General features: G+C 43.0%; 1 protein-coding gene across 1 annotated transcript in view; it reads left to right on the forward strand.

The window, feature by feature from the left end:
- Positions 1 to 20,772, forward strand: part of LOC146870133 (plexin-A2-like) — a 239,584-nt gene that overhangs the window by 207,552 nt on the left and 11,260 nt on the right. The window lies entirely within an intron of this gene.

The following is a 20,772-nucleotide window of genomic DNA, read 5'->3' on the forward strand; positions in this document are numbered from 1 at the left end:
AACTACACTCAGTGAAGCCATTCCAAAGAGATCAGTGTGGCGGTGACATTGATTCAAAGAAGAGGATGTTATAATTCCAGAGCCTACTAGCTATAGGCGGACAGTGTGGCAGGCATTATGGCTAATCCATAAGCTCATAGATCAGTTTCCACATCACTGACTGACATCTCTCCAAGAGCGTCCCTTGCAAGTGCATACCAAGATCGAATAGTCTCAATTTACAGCCAGTTAAAGTAGCCATCCACTGCGATGTCCACGTACTACATGTAAACTTGGACTACAGCCATCAACACAGCAGCACTCCCGTGGCCCTTTGTTGATGGCCTAGTCCCAGAATCGAGTCTCAGGCACAACCTTCATACATGAAAAAATTCAACGAGAGCACAGACTTTTGTATCATTGATTCCAAGCAGAAGCTCAGAACAATGTCACCTTCTAAATCTAGAGCCAGCTGTCAAATAAAAAAGGCTTAACAGCCATAGACGTGCTTTGCCCTACCTGGGGCTCCTCGCGAGCTGCAATGCTGCTAACTTGATTTGAGAGTAAAAAAGCTTGAGTGGGGGTGGTTAACCTCAATGTGAGAAGTTGGCCTGGCATATGCTGGTCACTAGTTATAGTGGCCACCTTGCACCAGTCCAATTCGACTCTTATGGTAGATAGGTTTAAGACAACCTTTTAAAGAAAGCTATCCTAGTGGTATCTGTGGAGAACAGCCTTCAGGCTAAGTCTCAGAGGAATGTAAAGCAGCTTGTTTTACCTTATAATCTCTTGAATTACCAAATGAAAGGACACCACACAGGTATATATATCAAATATATATGTATTTATTTCTAGACACACTCTACTAATCTCTTTATGAGATTAGAAGCCAGGAACACATTCAAATATCAACGTTTCACAATAAGTTAAGCACAAATATGGCAGGGGCCCTAGGGGCGTACCAGACCATATGCTAAAAAAGAGGTTTAGGAAAGTCGACTTGCAGAATGACAAGGCCTAGGGCCTGTAGAATCGCTGGGGTTTTACTAATCCACCCAAGGCAGGTAAGTAAAAGACCCACGGGAGACGCGTGCAGTGTGAGAACACAGCCGCGGGTTCCCTATTGATTACAATGGAGCAAGGCGCGGTTGGATTTTTAAAGTTTTAGGGTACTTTGAGGAAGTCTACAAGCAAGCCACTTACAAGGTAAGTAATTTGAGGGCCAACACACACTAGGGCACCGGAGTGCACAAGTTACCTCACCCAGGGAAGCCGGGTGCATAGGTGTCTTTTGGTGTCGGGTCGCGTCACTGTTTTCTATGGAAGACAAAGAATATTTGCTGCTTGCGAAGTGTCCGGTGGAATCCAAGGCTGGATTCATGATGAAGAAGACCTGAAAGCAAAAGGGACAGTGTTCACAGTCACTTGCCAGTGACCCGGGGCCAGGAAGATGGATGCCCACGGATGTCAGGTGATTTCAGGTGCTCGAGGGTGTTTTGACTCTTCGCTCACGAGGTCCAGAAGAGATCGACGATGACCAGCAGCTGTATTCGGAGTGTCCCACGACGTCTGCAGCTGACTGAGGTGTCGGCAACCGGATTGGAGCCAACAAGCCTTGGCAACAGCAAGTCTCGTGAAAAGTGAATAAAGTCAATGGTGCAGACCAGCAAGGTCTGAGGGACTCACCCAGCGAGGGTGAGTGAGGGCAGGCCTGGAGAAACCAGGGGAGCCCGTTGGTTCGATAAAGTCTTCAGAGGACCCACAAGCCAATGGGCAAGGGATCGCGAAGACGCCTTGTGAGGAAATGCTTTACAGGAGCCCACGGTCACTGGGGGCGGGGAAGGCCTCTGATTTTCGGTGCACAACCTGCTGGAGGCTTGGGCCACAAATGGTCCAAAGCACAAGTTCGTAGAACGTCGTGAAGGGGTTGCACTCGACAATAGTGCACGGTACCCAGGTATTGCAGTTCCTCGTCTGCTGATGCTGGGGACTCACAATGGCCGTCGAAGTCAGGAAATCCACTTTTGGGGCTGCAGGGACTTCGGACTCCGGTGGGAGCTGGAAAGTTTGCGACCGTTGATTCAAGTTTTTGGTGCCTGCCAAGCAGGGGAGTCACTCTTTAACTCCAAGGGAGATTCTTCCGTCTTCCAAAGGTAGTGGAACGTCGAAGAACCAGGATTCTTCTGGTAAAGCGTCGTCCAGGGTTATCTAACTTGCAATGGCAAGGTGTACCTATCTTATAGTAAAAGAAAGGGAGAGTTTCAGTCAGCAGCAGGAGGGCAGCCCAGTGTCTGTGCTGGTGGCATCCATTTTGTGATGCCAGGGCTCTTTCAGATTTCTACCGTGTTTCCACAGTGGGTACATGTCTTCCACTCTAGAAGGGTGGGATCATACTCCCACACCAGTTACTGGTGTGGGGGTATGATTCCAAGTTGTTTGACACCAAACACGACATGTTTTGATGCAGTCATTCTAAAGTTAGCATTTACCGGGAGGTTATAATGCACTTAAGAGTATATGGTTTAACCGCATCCACAAACAGCCACAGGGAATAGACCTTGCCAGCTGCAGAGGGGCCCTGCTCAGGCAGAGGCACCCCCTCACATTGTAAACCAAGCACCCTGCCCTCAGGATTGATAGGGCCTGCTGTAGGGGTGACTGATAGGTTTATATGTGTGTGTATGGTGAGATATAGGGACCTATACCTCTGTGGGGAGTGCTAACACTACCTCACCCAGGCTGCAGTACCAGGCCTGAGGTGTCAGATTAAGTCTGCTTCCCAGCAGTGGCATAATACATGCTTCAGCCCCTGGTAGGCCTGTAAAGTACCTATGCCCTTGATAGGAGGGGCTTGTCTGTCTGAACTATGAAGTAAGTGCCAAACAAGTATGGCCTCAGCTTCTTCAGGGCCCACACCACAGCAAAGGCCTCCCTCTCTATAGCTGACCAACGTCTCTCTCTAGGGGTCAGCCTTCTGCTTATAAAAGCTACTGGCTGGTCTTGACCTTCATCATTCAGTTGAGACAGTACAGCTCCCACACCCAGCTCAGAAGCATCTGTTTGGACAATGAACTTTTTTGTGTAGTCTGGACTCTGTAAGATGGGGGCAGTGCACATGGCCTGCTTCAGGTCATCAAATGCCTTTTGACAGCTTTCTGTCCACTGAACCTTTTTTGGCATTTTCTTAGAGGTAAGATCATTTAAGGGGGTCACTATAGATCCATATCCCTTAACAAACCTCCTATAATACCCAGTCGGGCCTAAAAAGGCTCTCACCTGTGTCTGGGTGGTTGGAGCTACCCATTCCATGATGGTTTAGATTTTGCTCTGCAAAGGTTGAACCTGGCCTCCACCTACAAGGTGACCCAGGTACACAACCTGACTCTGCCCTATCTGGCCCTTAGTGGCCTTGATAGTGAGGCCTGCTTTTTGTAGGGCCTCCAAAACATTTCTGAGGTGAACCAGGTGATCCTGCCAGGTGGAACTAAAGACAGCAATATCATCTAGATAAGCTGAGCAATAAGTTTCCATACCTGTCAGAACTTTGTTCACCAACCTCTGAAAAGTGGCAGGTGCATTCTTCAAACCAAAGGGCATCACCACAAAGTGATAGTGCCCACCAGGTGTTGAAAATGCCGCGTTGGCCTTTGCTTCATCAGCTAACTTGATTTGCCGGTAGCCAGCTGTTAGGTCAAAGGTACTCAGATATTTGGCTGAGGCCAAAGTATCAATGAGCTCATCTGCCCTGGGAATTGGATAGGCGTCAGTCCTGGTGACTGCATTGAGGCCTCTGTGGTCTACACAAAACCTCATTTCTTTCCTACCACCCTGGGTATGAGGTAGCAAAAGGACTACTGTGCTACCACAGGTCTACACAAAACCTCATTTCTTTCCTACCACCCTGGGTATGAGGTAGCACAAGGACTACTGGAATAGCCCAAGGGATATCTGAAGGCTCAATCCCTCCTAGTTCCAACATTTTCTGGGCTTCAGTCCTGATACAGTCCCTGACATGGTCAGGTTGCCTGTAGATTTTACTCTTGACAGGCAGACATTCAGTTTTCTGATGGTCAGTGAGGCTGCTTGCCAAAGCAACACCATCTACTGACCCATCATCAGGGTTCTGTGAGAGCAGGTCAGGGAGAGGGTCACTCTCCTCCTCCTGTTCCTGATCAGTTGCCATGAGCAAGCCCATGTCAGCCCTGTCAACATATGGTTTCAATCTGTTGACATGGAACACCCTAAGGGGGCTCCTGGGAGTTCCCAGATCCACCAAGTAGGTGACCTCTCCCTTTTTCTCAACAATTGTATGGGGGCCACTCCATTTGTCTTGGAGAGCTGCTGGGGCCACAGGCTCCAACACCCACACTTTCTGTCCTGGTTGGTATACAGTCAGTACAGCCTTTTGGTCATGCCAAGCTTTTTGCAGATCTTGGCTTGCCTCCAGGTTTTTGGTTGCCTTCTTCATGTATTCGGCCATCCTGGAGTGGAGACCAAGTACATAGTCCATCACATCCTGTTTGGGAGGTTTGAGAGGTAACTCCCAGCCCTCCTTCACCAAACATAATGGACCTCTGACAGGGTGCCCAAACAGAAGTTCAAAAGGGCTGTAGCCAACCCCCTTCTGTGGGACCTCCCTGTATGCAAACAGAAGGCAGGGAAGTAAAAGGTCCCATTTTCGCCTAAGCTTTTCTGGGAGGCCTTTAATCATTCCCTTTAGGGTTTTGTTGAATCTTTCAACCAACCCATTGCATTGTGGGTGATAGGGAGCAGTGAATTTGTAATTGACACCACACTCCTTCCACATTGCTTTCAGATACCCTGACATAAAGTTTGTATCTCTGTCAGATATAACCTCCTTAGGGAAACCCACTCTGGAGAAGACTCCAATGAGGGCTCTTGCCACCACAGGGGCTGTGGTGGTCCTGAGGGGAATTGCTTCTGGGTACCTGGTGGCATGATCCACTACCACCAGTATAAACCTGTGCCCAGATGCTGTTGGAGGGTCAAGGGGCCCAACAATGTCAATCCCTACCATTACAAAGAGTACCCCCACCACAAGTAGTGGTATCAAGGGGGCCTTTGTTGTGCCACCTGACTTGCCACTGGCTTGGCAAGTGACACAGGAGCGACAAAACTCCTTTGTGTCCTCTGACATTTGTGGCCAATGACAATGTGGAACAAGCCTGTCCCAGGTCTTGTTTTGGCCCAAGTGTCCTGCCAAAGGGATATCATGTGCTAGGGTCAAGAGGAACCCCCTAAACGTCTGAGGTATTACCAACCTCCTGGTGGCTCCAGGGGTAGGATCTCTAGCCTCAGAATATAGAAGTCCCTCATCCCAATAAACGTTATGGGACCCACTAGCACTCCCAGCAGCCTCAGCAGCAGCCTGCTGTCTGAGGGGTTCAAGAGAGGGGCAGCACTGTTGCTCCATATTCAGATCTTCCCTGGAAGGTCCCCCTGCCCCCAAGAACTCAACCTGATCAGGCTCAAGTCTCTCAGGGGCAGTTCCTTCTTCAGGATATGCTTCTCCTCCCGCAGGAGGGGAATCTGAGATCTGAGACAGAGGGGAAGGCACAGCCTTAACCCTACTGCTCCTCCTCTTGGGTAGCATCTGGTCCATAGTTTCAGGATCCAGAGCTAGTTCAGCTTTATGCATTTTGGCCTGTGACCTGGTCACAGCAAATACCTCTGCAAGTATGCCCAACATCTCCGCATGAGTCCATAACTCTACTTCAGACCAGGCTGAAGTCTCCAGATCATTGCCCAATAGACATTCGACAGGGAGGTCTGCACTGACTACTACCTTCTTGAGGCCAGTTACCCCTCCCCAGGAGAAATTCACAACTGCCAGACTATGGGTGGTCCTGACATTGCTTGCATTGGTTACCTGGTACATTTCACCCAGGATGATCTGCTCAGGGTCCACCAGATCCTCTGCCACCATAGTGACACTAGCACCTGTGTCCCTGAATGCCAAAGCCTGTTTGCCATTTATTACAGGCTGCTGTTTGTACTTGCCCATATTACTGGGGCTCACTAGGAAGGACATATCAATGTCTCCCTCACAAACCAGCAATGCCTGAGTGGGTACTCCGACTAGGCCAGACTCCACTTCAGAACCCAGGGTCAACCCTACTACACCCTTATTCTGATTACCACCTCCACCAATAGCCGCACTAGGGGGAACAGTTGCCTTAGGGGCAGGAGTGGTGGTGGTTTTGGTCTTTGGACTTGGTACAATCAGAAGTCCAGTACCCTTTCTGTTTACAGAATTTGCACCAGGGCTTCTTTTGGCCTTTTCCCTTTGTAGACTGTGAATCCCCACCAGATGAAGATTTTTGGGGCCCTTGTGAAGACTTCTGGTTTTTTTACTTATCCCCACCTTTCTCTGAGCCTTTAGGATCTTGCTTCTTAGTGTCACCCCCTTGGTTCTGGGTTTTCTGCCTCACCCTGGTTCTGACCCATTTGTCTGCCTTCTTTCCCAATTCTTGTGGAGAGGTCAGATCAGAGTCCACCAGGTACTGATGCAACAACTGGTTTTGGCAATTATTAAGGATCTGTTCTCTCATGATAAGATTATACAATCCCTTAAAATCAGTAACTCTACTACCAACCAGCCAACCCTCCAGAGCCTTGGTTGCACAATCAACAAAGTCAGTCCAGTCCTGAGTCTGTCTGGGTATCTCTGAACTTCAACCTGTACTGTTCAGTGGTTAAGCCAAACCCATCTATCAGTGCACTCTTCAGGACTTCATAATCATCAGTATCCTCTTCTCTAACAGTGAGGAGCTTGTCTTTACCTTTATCAGAAAAGGAGAGCCACAAGATTGATGCCCACTGTTTCTGGGGGACCTGTTGTTCTTTACAGGCCCTCTCCATAGCAGTTATCCACTTGTGGATATCATCCCCACTCTGGAAGGGAGGAACAACCTTGGACAGGTTCCTATGGTCTGGAATGTAATCTCTGCCTCTAGGGACACTGTTGCTGCCACCAGGGGGTTCTAACCCCTCTTTCTTAGAAGCTCTCTGTAGCTCAAAGGCTTCACTATCTAAGGCCAATTGCTTGGTTCTGAGGGCAAGTCTTGCTTCCTCATACTGGAGCATCTTGTACCTTCTTTCAGAGGAGGTCTCTCTTCTATTAGAGTATGAGTTCCTCTGGTGGACAGATTCTCTGTCAGAGTGATATGAGTGGTTAGATTCCCTTGAAGGGGACCTAGGCCTCTCTTCACTTCTGTCAGCTCTCTTAGGGAGAATTCCTCTGTCCTTTTAAGACCCTTGTGGGTCTGGCCCTTCAATCACAGACTCCAGGTCATCTTGATTTTCATCATCTGACCCAGAGACTATGGCTGACCCACCCCCTGATCCAGATCCACTAGCTCCTAGAGCTAGTCTAAGATCATCTGCTGTTAGCAAATTTATCAGGTGTTGTGTGGAGGGACTCTGTCCTCACCCCAGGTGTCTTGCAACACACATGGCCTTCAAGTCAAAGAAGGTCATGTCCTTATACTGAGGTTGGGTGGACCCACTGGCTCCATCCCTTGAGGACATTCTAGTGTTGTGCAGTGTTGTACTACCTACACTAGTTTGTGGCCTACTGATCCTAGCTTGAGCTGTAGCAAGGGTATTCTATCCCTTCACAAACAGCTCTAAGTTCAGTAGAACTTATTGATACTAAGCTTGACTTTATATGTACCTTGAGTACCTTAAGTGATTTTCAGTTAGTAATTCAAATAGATATTTTCTGGTAAAACAATGGCAAGCTGGAATCTCACACGCTGCCCACCAATGTGAGAAGTTGGTCTGGCATATGCTGGTCACTAGTTATAGTGGCCACCTTGCACCAGTCCAATTCGACTCTTATGGTAGATAGGTTTAAGTCAGCCTTTTAAAGAAAGCTATCCTAGTGGTAGCTGTGGAGAGCAGCCTTCGGGCTAAGTCTCAGAGTAATGTAAAGCAGCTTGTTTTACCTTATAATCTCTTGAATTTCCAAATGAAAGGACACCACACAGGTATATATATCAAATATATATGTATTTACTTCTAGACACACTCTACTAATCTCTTTATGAAATTAGAAGCCAGGAACACATTCAAATATCAACGTTTCACAATAAGTTAAGCACAAATATATCTGGGGCCCTAGGGGCGTACCAGACCATATACTAAAAAAGAGGTTTAGGAAACTCGACTTGCAAGGGGACAAGGCCTAGGGCCTGTAGAATCACTGGGGCTTCACTAATCCACCCAAGGCAGGTAAGTAAAAGACCCACGAAAGACGCGTGCAGTGTGAGAACACAGCCGCGGGTTCCCTATTGATTACAATGGAGCAAGTCGCGGTTGGATTTTTAAAGTTTTAGGGTACTTCGAGGAAGTCTACAAGCAAGCCACTTACAAGGTAAGTAATTCGAGGGCCAACACACACTAGGGCACAGGAGTGCACGGGTTACCTCACCCAGGGAAGCCGGGTGCATAGGTGTCTTTTGGTGTCGGGTCGCGTCGCTGTTTTCTATGGAAGCCACAGAAGATTTGCTGCTTGCGAAGACTGAAGAAGTGTCCGGTGGAATCCAAGGCTGGATTCACGATGAAGAAGACCTGAAAGCAGAAGGGACAGTGTTCACAGTCACTTGCCAGTGACCTGGGGCCAGGAAGATGGATGCCCACGGATGTCGGGTGATTTCAGGTGCTTGAGGGTGTTTTGGCTCTTCGCTCACGAGGTCCAGGAGAGATCGACGATGACCAGCAGCTGGATTCGGAGTGTCCCACGACGTCTGCAGCTGACTGAGGTGTCGGCAACCGGATTGGAACCAACAAGCCTTGGCAACAGCAAGTCTCGTGAAAAGTGAAAAGTCAATGGTGCAGACCAGCAAGGTCTGAGGGACTCACCCAGTGAAGGTGAGTGAGGGCAGGCCTGGAGCAACCAGGGGAGCCCTTTGGATATAAACACAAAGATGAGGGTAGAGGCTAATTGAATCCGCACCCAGCAAATATCAGTGGTTCTTGTAATCAGTGAATAGTGGTGCACGAAACCAGAGAGTACTCCCCTCTTTACTCCCAAAAGTGTAGGATAAAATCCTACATCAACATATATGAACACAAGTGGTTCAGCACTATACACTATACACTTCTCATATAATCAGAGCATGTGACACAAATTGTAGAGTTTTTCTTCTTTATTTATCTTGATCGCAGATATCTTGTAATTCATATATTCTCATAACCGTAGCCAACGCGTTTCGTCTCACACGAGACTTCTTCAGGGCTACCAAAGAAAACATATATAAAAAATATATATAAAAACAATCTCAGACCTATAATAATCCTTACAAACATATTATAAAAATATATAGACTATTTCATTAAAAATCCAAAGTCAAAGCACCACTAATAATTCAATTCATTTGCTGACAAACAGACAAAAAGGCCTAAGTATACTACGATAGAAACATTGTTCTCAATGCATCATATATATCCTGCATCGTATATTCGTCACATTATTCACTTCACAATTGTATATATAGCTTTCCATAGGCATCTGTACATTACATCATTCCAACAAAGTTCAGCACAACCGTTTAGTTAATATTAATGAACCATCAAAGATATAGTCATGAGAGGCATGCATTTTGTTTGGATTATGACAGGACTGTTCTAATTTATCACGTAATGTCAAATAAGTTACAGAGAGAGAATCCCATTGTATATAAACACTGTCAGTTGAACATTTCCCATTATAGCCATGTCATATTGCTACGGTTTTCCCAACTACACGAGTCATCACTATACATTAGTTCATTGTACATAACATATATATAACTTGCATACCTCATGTATATATTGAATAAGCTCCTTATGTGATGGCGAATTCCTATGATATGGAGTTCTGCGATGAATACTTCTCATGGTCACATGTTATTCTAGAAGAAAGATTTTCTTACATGTATATGCATGCAGTCATGATATGGGCCATGATATTTCTACTAACCAAACGCCATAACTGAACTAAAGTATAAACGAGCAGTTACTGCTGTTCCTTCATTTATTCGAAAATTGGTTGTCATTTTCACTTTATGTACCATACATTGTATTACAAATTAATATTATTTATGTAATTTCACCTCTATTTAGCTCATGCGAGCTCTAACATCCTGACATAGACGAATACGATATGAAATATAGTCTGGACCAGTTGCATAGGGCACATTCATTATATTCATCTTAAGAGAACTGCTTAGTTCTGGCAATGTCCATAAATATTTAATATATTGTTATGGATACGTGAATCTGAATATGATAATCAGAGATAACGACATATTTGACTCATAGGACCGCCCTTTATCCATTTATGCGCCGTTAATGCAAATACATGGATTACCGATTTCAGTTTAATCTTATTGCAAACCTCTGAGATATCGTCGTGGTTTTTAAATTACTAGACTTTGTTTCACCATTTACTTCCTGCTCTGTAACCGCCCCGAACCCATCATAAACATGGTTCTGCGTGACAGCGTACTTCTCCCTTCCGTACGCTCGCATAAAAGACCTTTATGGTGTATGAGTTCCTACAGCTAGTTCTTTAAATCACTTACTTCTAGTCGACTCTTAGCCAGCCTGTTCACATCATAGTAGCGGCGAAACAGTACAAGCGTATTTCGCGGTTTCTTATAGTGCCGCCCCCGGAAATGTCAAAATCATGTGTCCAATTAGATGTGCCGGTATAGTCAGTAGACATCATGACGGGATAACGTGGCGGCCATCTTAAAGTGGCCAAGTATTCTTATATATCAATATCTATCTATGCCATATTTTGTGGGCAACGAAAAACGATAACATTGTTTTGTCAATGTACTATCAGATGTGTAACAAATTCTTTGGCCAAGTGTTCTTGTATATCAATATCTATCTGTGCCATATTTTATAGGCAACGAAAAATGATAACATCGTTTATGATATCAAATATATAACAGGTTCTTTCGCAATCGGATTGTAAACGGGCATGGTTACTCATATTTTGTTCCGCGATGTGAATTTTGTAACTTAGAGGTGTGCGATCAAAAGACTCATCGTGCTTTATAATTTGAGGTGATTACACACCTCGGTATGATAAATACAATATTGGCTGTACAGTTAAATCAATATTATGCAAAGTTGTGTCCATCAATTGCAACACGCTAGACATTATCGCAACTTTTACCAATTATGCGGCCATCTTTGAGTGGCCAAAAAAACTTTTCATGTCGCAAATATCTATTAATAATGATTCCCAGACTGAAAATGACAACAATACAATTTTAAACCGAAATTGTCTTATATAATTCATAATATATTTCACATGATGACATCCATATAATGCACTGTGCATATACCAAGCCAAATTTAACACCTATGTCGACCACCATTGAATGGCCCATCAGCTTTTCATGACATTGTCAATTCTGTAATGATTGCACAAAAATTACAATTATGTGGCAACTGACCTAACCAATCGGTAGTTATGCTGATATCATGATTGTAACAGGGCTGGAAACGGAAACCATATCATGATTTCCACATGATATGTCTGTGTGTAAAACCTATATATGTCCAATATCAGTTGAAGATGTATTTTCCAAATTATTATGTAGTTTCTAAGCCTTGTACAATAATATGATATGCCAACTGAGATGTTCGATTATGTGATTAATTGCCAAGTCCATCCTTGACTACATTGACAGTTTAATTAGATTATCAGCTGAACGGACAGAATTATAGACATGTCCATAGCTCCTCTATGGTTAAAGATCATTCCTAGGTATTATAGACATGTCCATGTGGTCTCTATGGTTAAAGATCATTCCTAGGTAGTTAAAGGAAATAATGCATTTCATCATTGGCATTAAGACCAAACTGTACGGTCCTGAGACGGCATATCCATGACGCCTCTCGCTGTCTCAATATCAGCTCTCTATTGCCCCCTCGTTCTGGCATTCTAACATGATCGATGCCATAAAATTTGAAATTCTTTTCACTAGGATGTTCACTTTGTATGTGCACAGAAACCGGGTATTTGTCATTCCCATTTTTTATGGCTCTGGCATGTTCTTGTATACGCAGCTTTAAACTGCGTATGCTGCTACCAATGTATTTCTTTTGACATGCACATACAATCATGTATATCGTGAATTCCGTGTTACAATTAATAAAACAATTTGTGGTATATTCCCTCGAACCATTGCTGAATACTTTGTTCTTATTAATACCGAATTGGCATATACAGCAGTTACCACAAGTATAGAATCCGGGTGGTTTGTCAGGTAGCCATGTTTGCCTCAAAACAGGGGAGTCCCTGATATAACTCGGGCTAAGTACCTCCTTAAATGTCTTACTTCTACGGTATATTACTTTGGTTTTTTTTGATGTTAGCATACTTATCGAGCCATCCTTTGAAAGATAGTGCCAATTTTTCTTTAAGCTGTTATATACATGATTATTAAGGGCATTATATTCTGTGATAAAGTATAACCCAAATTCCCCGCTTTCTTTATCCGTTTTTTTCTTTCTTTTAGTAGTTAGTAGCTCTTTCCTCTTGAGGGACATGGCCCTTTTCTCGGCCTTGTTCAGACATGCTTGATTATAGCCTCTCTGTGTGAATCTGCTTTTGATTTTCTTGATGTTAGTTTTAAAGTCAGATTCTAGACTGCAATTTCGTCTAGCGCGAACCATTTCTCCAAATGGGATCGCTTCTATGGTAGAGCGTGGGTGTGCACTAGTGGCATGCAGATAGCTGTTGCAAGCAGTTTTTTTCCTGTACATATCACTATGTATGTTACCATTTAAGGTAAACAATCTCAGGTCTAGGAACTCTATGTTGGTTTCAGAGTACTGTATGGTGAGTTTTACATTGAAATTGTTGGTATTCAAGTAACAGTGATATTCATTGAGTTGTTTAGTTGTGCCATGCCATATCATGATGATATCATCTATGTATCGTGCATAGAAGATCACGTTGTTGACCCAGGCTTGTGCTCCTGGACCCCAGACGTGCTCCACCTCATACAGACCCATGAAAAGGTTCGCATAAGATGGAGGAAATCTGGAGCCCATCGCAGTACCGCGTCGTTGTAAGAACCACTCACCATTATGCAGAAAAGCATTATGTGTTAGAATAATCTCCGCCATGTTAAGTAGCATGTCAGTGTGTTCCAAATGTTGCGCTCCCCTTCTAAAGAGAAAGTGTTTTAAAGCCCTCATTCCTTCCTTCATATGAATACAGGTGTAGAGACTTTCCACATCCATAGTGACAAAAAATAGATTTTCTTGATCCCATTTAAAATCCTCAAGTTTGCATAAGAGGTCAGAGCTATCCCTAAGATAGGACGGGAGATTCTTTACAATAGGCTGAAGAAAGCTATCGACATATTTGGCCATATTTTCCGTTGGCCCTCCATTTCCACTGATGATGGGGCGCCCAGGTGGAAACGGGCCCCCTTTGTGGATTTTTGGTAGAACATAAATGCATGGTGACCGAGAGTGATGTGCCTGTAAAAATTGGTATTCTTTGTCCGTCAAGAGGCTCGATTCATGCCAGTCCCATAGATGTGCATTAATATTTCCTTCTATTCTAGATAGAGGATTCATTTTGAGCTTGTCATAACAGTTGACATCATTCAACTGTCTCTCTATTTCTCGAAGATAATCCGTTCGATTCATAAGGACGATGTTACCGCCTTTGTCTGCCTCTTTTATGACCAATTCCTGGTCATTTTTTAAGGATTGTAATGTCTCATGCTCGGTTTTACTGAGATTATTCGGATGGAGACATCTACGTTTAGTGTAATAGGAATCTTCCAGTTCATAGAGATCTTTTGTTACACTCTTGTAAAAATCATCTATGGCAGAGTTCCTCATCTGCGGAGGAATGAATTTCGAGCTGCAATGTAAGCCACTGTCCGTGGAATAGTCCTGTGCAATGTTAAGGTGATCGGCCAGCTGTCTAACATCTCCAACCTCCTCCTCATCATACAGAGTAGCAAGAATATGCGTAGTATGTAAATCAGCTATAGATGGTATGAATGGTGTAGACATATCATTAATTGCTGCTAAAGGAGCACAAGGGACAACTGGATGATCTTCAAAATACTTTTTAATTTTTACTTTGCGCAAGAATTTAAACAGATCAGTGTGTAGATTTACAAAATCACATTTACTAGTGGGGCAGTAGTTTAGTCCTTTACTCAAGACATGTTCTTCCTGAGACGACAATATTCTTGAGGATAAGTTAACAATTGACAATGTATCTGATTCAGTGTATACTTCATTTTGAGTATTCATACAACTTATGTCAATTTCTATTTCTTGTTGCCCACATTTTGTTCTCTGGCTTTCACCCCTGATCTTGTGTTTCTTGCCACCCCTCCGCCTGCCTCTTCGTTTGATGTTCTCGATCGGTTTCCCAACCTGTACCTCCTTACTTCTTGTAAAAAAACCGAGGGGGGATCTGTATTGGATGTATTGCTAGTCCCTTCACCTGGGTCAGTTTCAATGGAAGAGATGGATGTGCTACTGGAAAAGGCACTGTTGGGCTTCTCACCTAAATTGCCTTCAGTCTGTTGAGATTTTTGGGGCAAGTCATCATATTTTCGTGCATATGTGAAAATGCGTCCCCTTCTGTAATCCCCCTCATCTCTTAAGATCTTGCTATGTTTCTTTTCTTTTAGGTACATTTGGTAGTTACTTATCTCTTTTTTCAGAATTATCATGTTTTTCTTATTGCCTCCTTTAGATTGCTCTCATTGATCTCTAGTTCTAATATCTTGATTTCATCTTTAATTTTAGAGACCTTTCTTTCAGCATTCGTTATTAATGTCCCCATCATTCTATAGGATGCTTCATATAGCCCTTCTTCCCAATCTTTAAGGAGATCGGGATCCAAATCCTCGAAATTGGGGAAAATAAGAATTCTGAGTCCCCTAGGGATGCGCTTATTCTCAATGTATTTTTTGAGAGTAGCGCCGTCCCACCATTTAGCTAATTCTGCTTTTTTTAGTTTCTCCAATCGCATGAATTTACTTTTTAGGCCTTCATTTTTGTCTGTGCTATTGCCTTTTTGTGGTGCATTACTCGATGGTCTATCGCTAAACAGATCTTCTAAGAGTTCCTCACGCTTATCATCATAATCCATAGTGAAGTATCACAACCTTAGATGCTGGTGCTGGCATCCCAGAAACACAATATAAACACAAAGATGAGGGTAGAGGCTAATTGAATCCGCACCCAGCAAATATCAGTGGTTCTTGTAATCAGTGAATAGTGGTGCACGAAACCAGAGAGTACTCCCCTCTTTACTCCCAAAAGTGTAGGATAAAATCCTACATCAACATATATGAACACAAGTGGTTCAGCACTATACACTATACACTTCTCATATAATCAGAGCATGTGACACAAATTGTAGAGTTTTTCTTCTTTATTTATCTTGATCGCAGATATCTTGTAATTCATATATTCTCATAACCGTAGCCAACGCGTTTCGTCTCACACGAGACTTCTTCAGGGCTACCAAAGAAAACATATATAAAAAATATATATAAAAACAATCTCAGACCTATAATAATCCTTACAAACATATTATAAAAATATATAGACTATTTCATTAAAAATCCAAAGTCAAAGCACCACTAATAATTCAATTCATTTGCTGACAAACAGACAAAAAGGCCTAAGTATACTACGATAGAAACATTGTTCTCAATGCATCATATATATCCTGCATCGTATATTCGTCACATTATTCACTTCACAATTGTATATATAGCTATCCATAGGCATCTGTACATTACATCATTCCAACAAAGTTCAGCACAACCGTTTAGTTGATATTAATAAACCATCAAAGATATAGTCATGAGAGGCATGCATTTTGTTTGGATTATGACAGGACTGTTCTAATTTATCACGTAATGTCAAATAAGTTACAGAGAGAGAATCCCATTGTATATAAACACTGTCAGTTGAACATTTCCCATTATAGCCATGTCATATTGCTACGGTTTTCCCAACTACACGAGTCATCACTATACATTAGTTCATTGTACATAACATATATATAACTTGCATACCTCATGTATATATTGAATAAGCTCCTTATGTGATGGCGAATTCCTATGATATGGAGTTCTGCGATGAATACTTCTCATGGTCATATGTTATTCTAGAAGAAAGATTTTCTTACATGTATATGCATGCAGTCATGATATGGGCCATGATATTTCTACTAACCAAACGCCATAACTGAACTAGAGTATAAACGAGCAGTTACTGCTGTTCCTTCATTTATTCGAAAATTGGTTGTCATTTTCACTTTATGTACCATACATTGTATTACAAATTAATATTATTTATGTAATTTCACCTCTATTTAGCTCATGCGAGCTCTAACATCCTGACATAGACGAATACGATATGAAATATAGTCTGGACCAGTTGCATAGGGCACATTCATTATATTCATCTTAAGAGAACTGCTTAGTTCTGGCAATGTCCATAAATATTTAATATATTGTTATGGATACGTGAATCTGAATATGATAATCAGAGATAACGACATATTTGACTCATAGGACCGCCCTTTATCCATTTATGCGCCGTTAATGCAAATACATGGATTACCGATTTCAGTTTAATCTTATTGCAAACCTCTGAGATATCGTCGTGGTTTTTAAATTACTAGACTTTGTTTCACCATTTACTTCCTGCTCTGTAACCGCCCCGAACCCATCATAAACATGGTTCTGCGTGACAGCGTACTTCTTCCTTCCGTACGCTCGCATAAAAGACCTTTATGGTGTATGAGTTCCTACAGCTAGTTCTTTAAATCACTTACTTCTAGTCGACTCTTAGCCAGCGTGTTCACATCATAGTAGCGGCGAAACAGTACAAGCGTATTTCGCGGTTTCTTATAGTGCCGCCCCCGGAAATGTCAAAATCATGTGTCCAATTAGATGTGCCGGTATAGTCAGTAGACATCATGACGGGATAACGTGGCGGCCATCTTAAAGTGGCCAAGTATTCTTATATATCAATATCTATCTATGCCATATTTTGTGGGCAACGAAAAACGATAACATTGTTTTGTCAATGTACTATCAGATGTGTAACAAATTCTTTGGCCAAGTGTTCTTGTATATCAATATCTATCTGTGCCATATTTTATAGGCAACGAAAAATGATAACATCGTTTATGATATCAAATATATAACAGGTTCTTTCGCAATCGGATTGTAAACGGGCATGGTTACTCATATTTTGTTCCGCGATGTGAATTTTGTAACTTAGAGGTGTGCGATCAAAAGACTCATCGTGCTTTATAATTTGAGGTGATTACACACCTCGGTATGATAAATACAATATTGGCTGTACAGTTAAATCAATATTATGCAAAGTTGTGTCCATCAATTGCAACACGCTAGACATTATCGCGACTTTTACCAATTATGCGGCCATCTTTGAGTGGCCAAAAAAACTTTTCATGTCGCAAATATCTATTAATAATGATTCCCAGACTGAAAATGACAACAATACAATTTTAAACCGAAATTGTCTTATATAATTCATAATATATTTCACATGATGACATCCATATAATGCACTGTGCATATACCAAGCCAAATTTAACACCTATGTCGACCACCATTGAATGGCCCATCAGCTTTTCATGACATTGTCAATTCTGTAATGATTGCACAAAAATTACAATTATGTGGCAACTGACCTAACCAATCGGTAGTTATGCTGATATCATGATTGTAACAGGGCTGGAAACGGAAACCATATCATGATTTCCACATGATATGTCTGTGTGTAAAACCTATATATGTCCAATATCAGTTGAAGATGTATTTTCCAAATTATTATGTAGTTTCTAAGCCTTGTACAATAATATGATATGCCAACTGAGATGTTCGATTATGTGATTAATTGCCAAGTCCATCCTTGACTACATTGACAGTTTAATTAGATTATCAGCTGAACGGACAGAATTATAGACATGTCCATAGCTCCTCTATGGTTAAAGATCATTCCTAGGTATTATAGACATGTCCATATGGTCTCTATGGTTAAAGATCATTCCTAGGTAGTTAAAGGAAATAATGCATTTCATCATTGGCATTAAGACCAAACTGTACGGTCCTGAGACGGCATATCCATGACGCCTCTCGCTGTCTCAATATCAGCTCTCTATTGCCCCCTCGTTCTGGCATTCTAACATGATCGATGCCATAAAATTTGAAATTCTTTTCACTAGGATGTTCACTTTGTATGTGCACAGAAACCGGGTATTTGTCATTCCCATTTTTTATGGCTCTGGCATGTTCTTGTATACGCAGCTTTAAACTGCGTATGCTGCTACCAATGTATTTCTTTTGACATGCACATACAATCATGTATATCGTGAATTCCGTGTTACAATTAATAAAACAATTTGTGGTATATTCCCTCGAACCATTGCTGAATACTTTGTTCTTATTAATACCGAATTGGCATATACAGCAGTTACCACAAGTATAGAATCCGGGTGGTTTGTCAGGTAGCCATGTTGGCCTCAAAACAGGGGAGTCCCTGATATAACTCGGGCTAAGTACCTCCTTAAATGTCTTACTTCTACGGTATATTACTTTGGTTTTTTTTGATGTTAGCATACTTATCGAGCCATCCTTTGAAAGATAGTGCCAATTTTTCTTTAAGATGTTATATACATGATTATTAAGGGCATTATATTCTGTGATAAAGTATAACCCAAATTCCCCGCTTTCTTTATCCGTTTTTTTCTTTCTTTTAGTAGTTAGTAGCTCTTTCCTCTTGAGGGACATGGCCCTTTTCTCGGCCTTGTTCAGACATGCTTGATTATAGCCTCTCTGTGTGAATCTGCTTTTGATTTTCTTGATGTTAGTTTTAAAGTCAGATTCTAGACTGCAATTTCGTCTAGCGCGAACCATTTCTCCAAATGGGATCGCTTCTATGGTAGAGCGTGGGTGTGCACTAGTGGCATGCAGATAGCTGTTGCAAGCAGTTTTTTTCCTGTACATATCACTATGTATGTTACCATTTAAGGTAAACAATCTCAGGTCAGCCCTTTGGTTCGATAAGAAAGTCTTCAGGGAACCCACAAGCCAACGGGCAAAGGATCGCAAAGACGCCTTGTGAGGAAATGCTTTACAGGAGCCCACGGTCACTCGGGATGGGGTAGGCCTCTGATTTTCGGTGCACAACCTGCTGGAGGCTTGGGCCACAAATGGTCCAAAGCACAAGTTCGTAGAACGTCGTGAAGGGGTTGCACTTGACAATAGTGCACGGTACCCAGGTATTGCAGTTCCTCGTCACGTGTGGGGTCCACTCGCCTCAGCTCTGCTGGGGACTCACAATGGCCGTCGAAGTCAGGAAATCCACTTCCGGGGCTGCAGGGACTTCGGACTCCGGCGGGAAAGTTTGCGACCGTATGACCACTCCTCTAGGAGGGTCGGGGGGGGTGGTTACACCCACTTCCCTTTGTCCAGTTTCGCGCCAGAGCAGGGGCTGGTAGCCCCAAAACCGGTTTGAGCTGGCATATGCACAGAGGAGCCTAATGCTCCCCCAGTGCAGGACTTCAAAGCACTCTAAGAGTGCACCCATCCAGCTCCAATACACTAAATCCTGTCTGGAAGGCGGTGACACCTCCCTGTGACAGGATGCCTATTGTTGGGCCTCCTCCACTGCGAGTTTCAGTCAGCAGCAGGAGGGCAGCCCAGTGTCTGTGCTGGTGGCATCCATTTTGTGATGCCAGGGCTCTTTCAGATATCTACAGTGTTTCCACAGTGGGTACATGTTGTCCCCTCTAGAAGGGTGGGATCATACTCCCACACCAGTTACTGGTGTGGGGGTATGATTCCAAGTTGTTTGACACCAAACACAACATGTTTTGATGCAGTCATTCCAAAGTTAGCATTTACCGGGAGGTTATAATGCACTTAAGAGTATATGGTTTAACCGCATCCACAAACAGCCACCGGGAATATACCTTGCCAGCTGCAGAGGGGCCCTGCTCAGGCAGAGGCACCCCCTCACATTGTAAACCAAGCACTCTGCCCTCAGGATTGATAGGGCCTGCTGTAGGGGTGACTGGTAGGTTTATATGTGTGTGTGTATGTTGAGATATAGGAACCTATACCTCTGTGAGGAGTGCTAACACTACCTCACCCAGGCTGCAGTAGCAGGCCTGAGGTGTCAGATTTAGTCTGCTTCCCATAATACATGCTTCATCCCCTGGTTGGCCTGTAAAGTACCTATGCCCTTGGTACCTAAGGTACCATATACTAGGGGCTCATAAGGCACCACAGTAACCAATCACTAGTGCATCTAATATGCACTCCAAGTCATTTAGAGAGATCAGAGAGACTGGGGCCCTGATTAGCAGGGGCCCAGCCAGACTATAGTCAGAAACCAGTGTTAACATCAGAAAACAAGCATTTGCAATGCAATCGGTCTCGCCTTTGGGACCTTATATGTATATAGCTATGCAGCACATTAGCCTGGGTGCTGAAACATCTACTGTTCTTTAACATGGAGGGAAAGTAAGCACCAAACTGCGCGATATGCTAGGTATGGGAACACATGGAGATAAATATGCCTTTTAGAGGGAAATGGTATAGTCCAAAGCACTGTTTTTAATATAAAATCAGGGCCTTTGGTGGTCATATCACTGAAAATACAAAATGTGAAAAAAATATTATTTTCTACAGGTGCTCATGGAAGACAATTTCTATGGACTGGAATGGAGAG

Source organism: Triturus cristatus, chromosome 1_1, assembly GCF_964204655.1.
Source record: "Triturus cristatus chromosome 1_1, aTriCri1.1, whole genome shotgun sequence".
In the NCBI taxonomy this organism is placed as follows: Eukaryota; Metazoa; Chordata; class Amphibia; order Caudata; family Salamandridae; genus Triturus; species Triturus cristatus.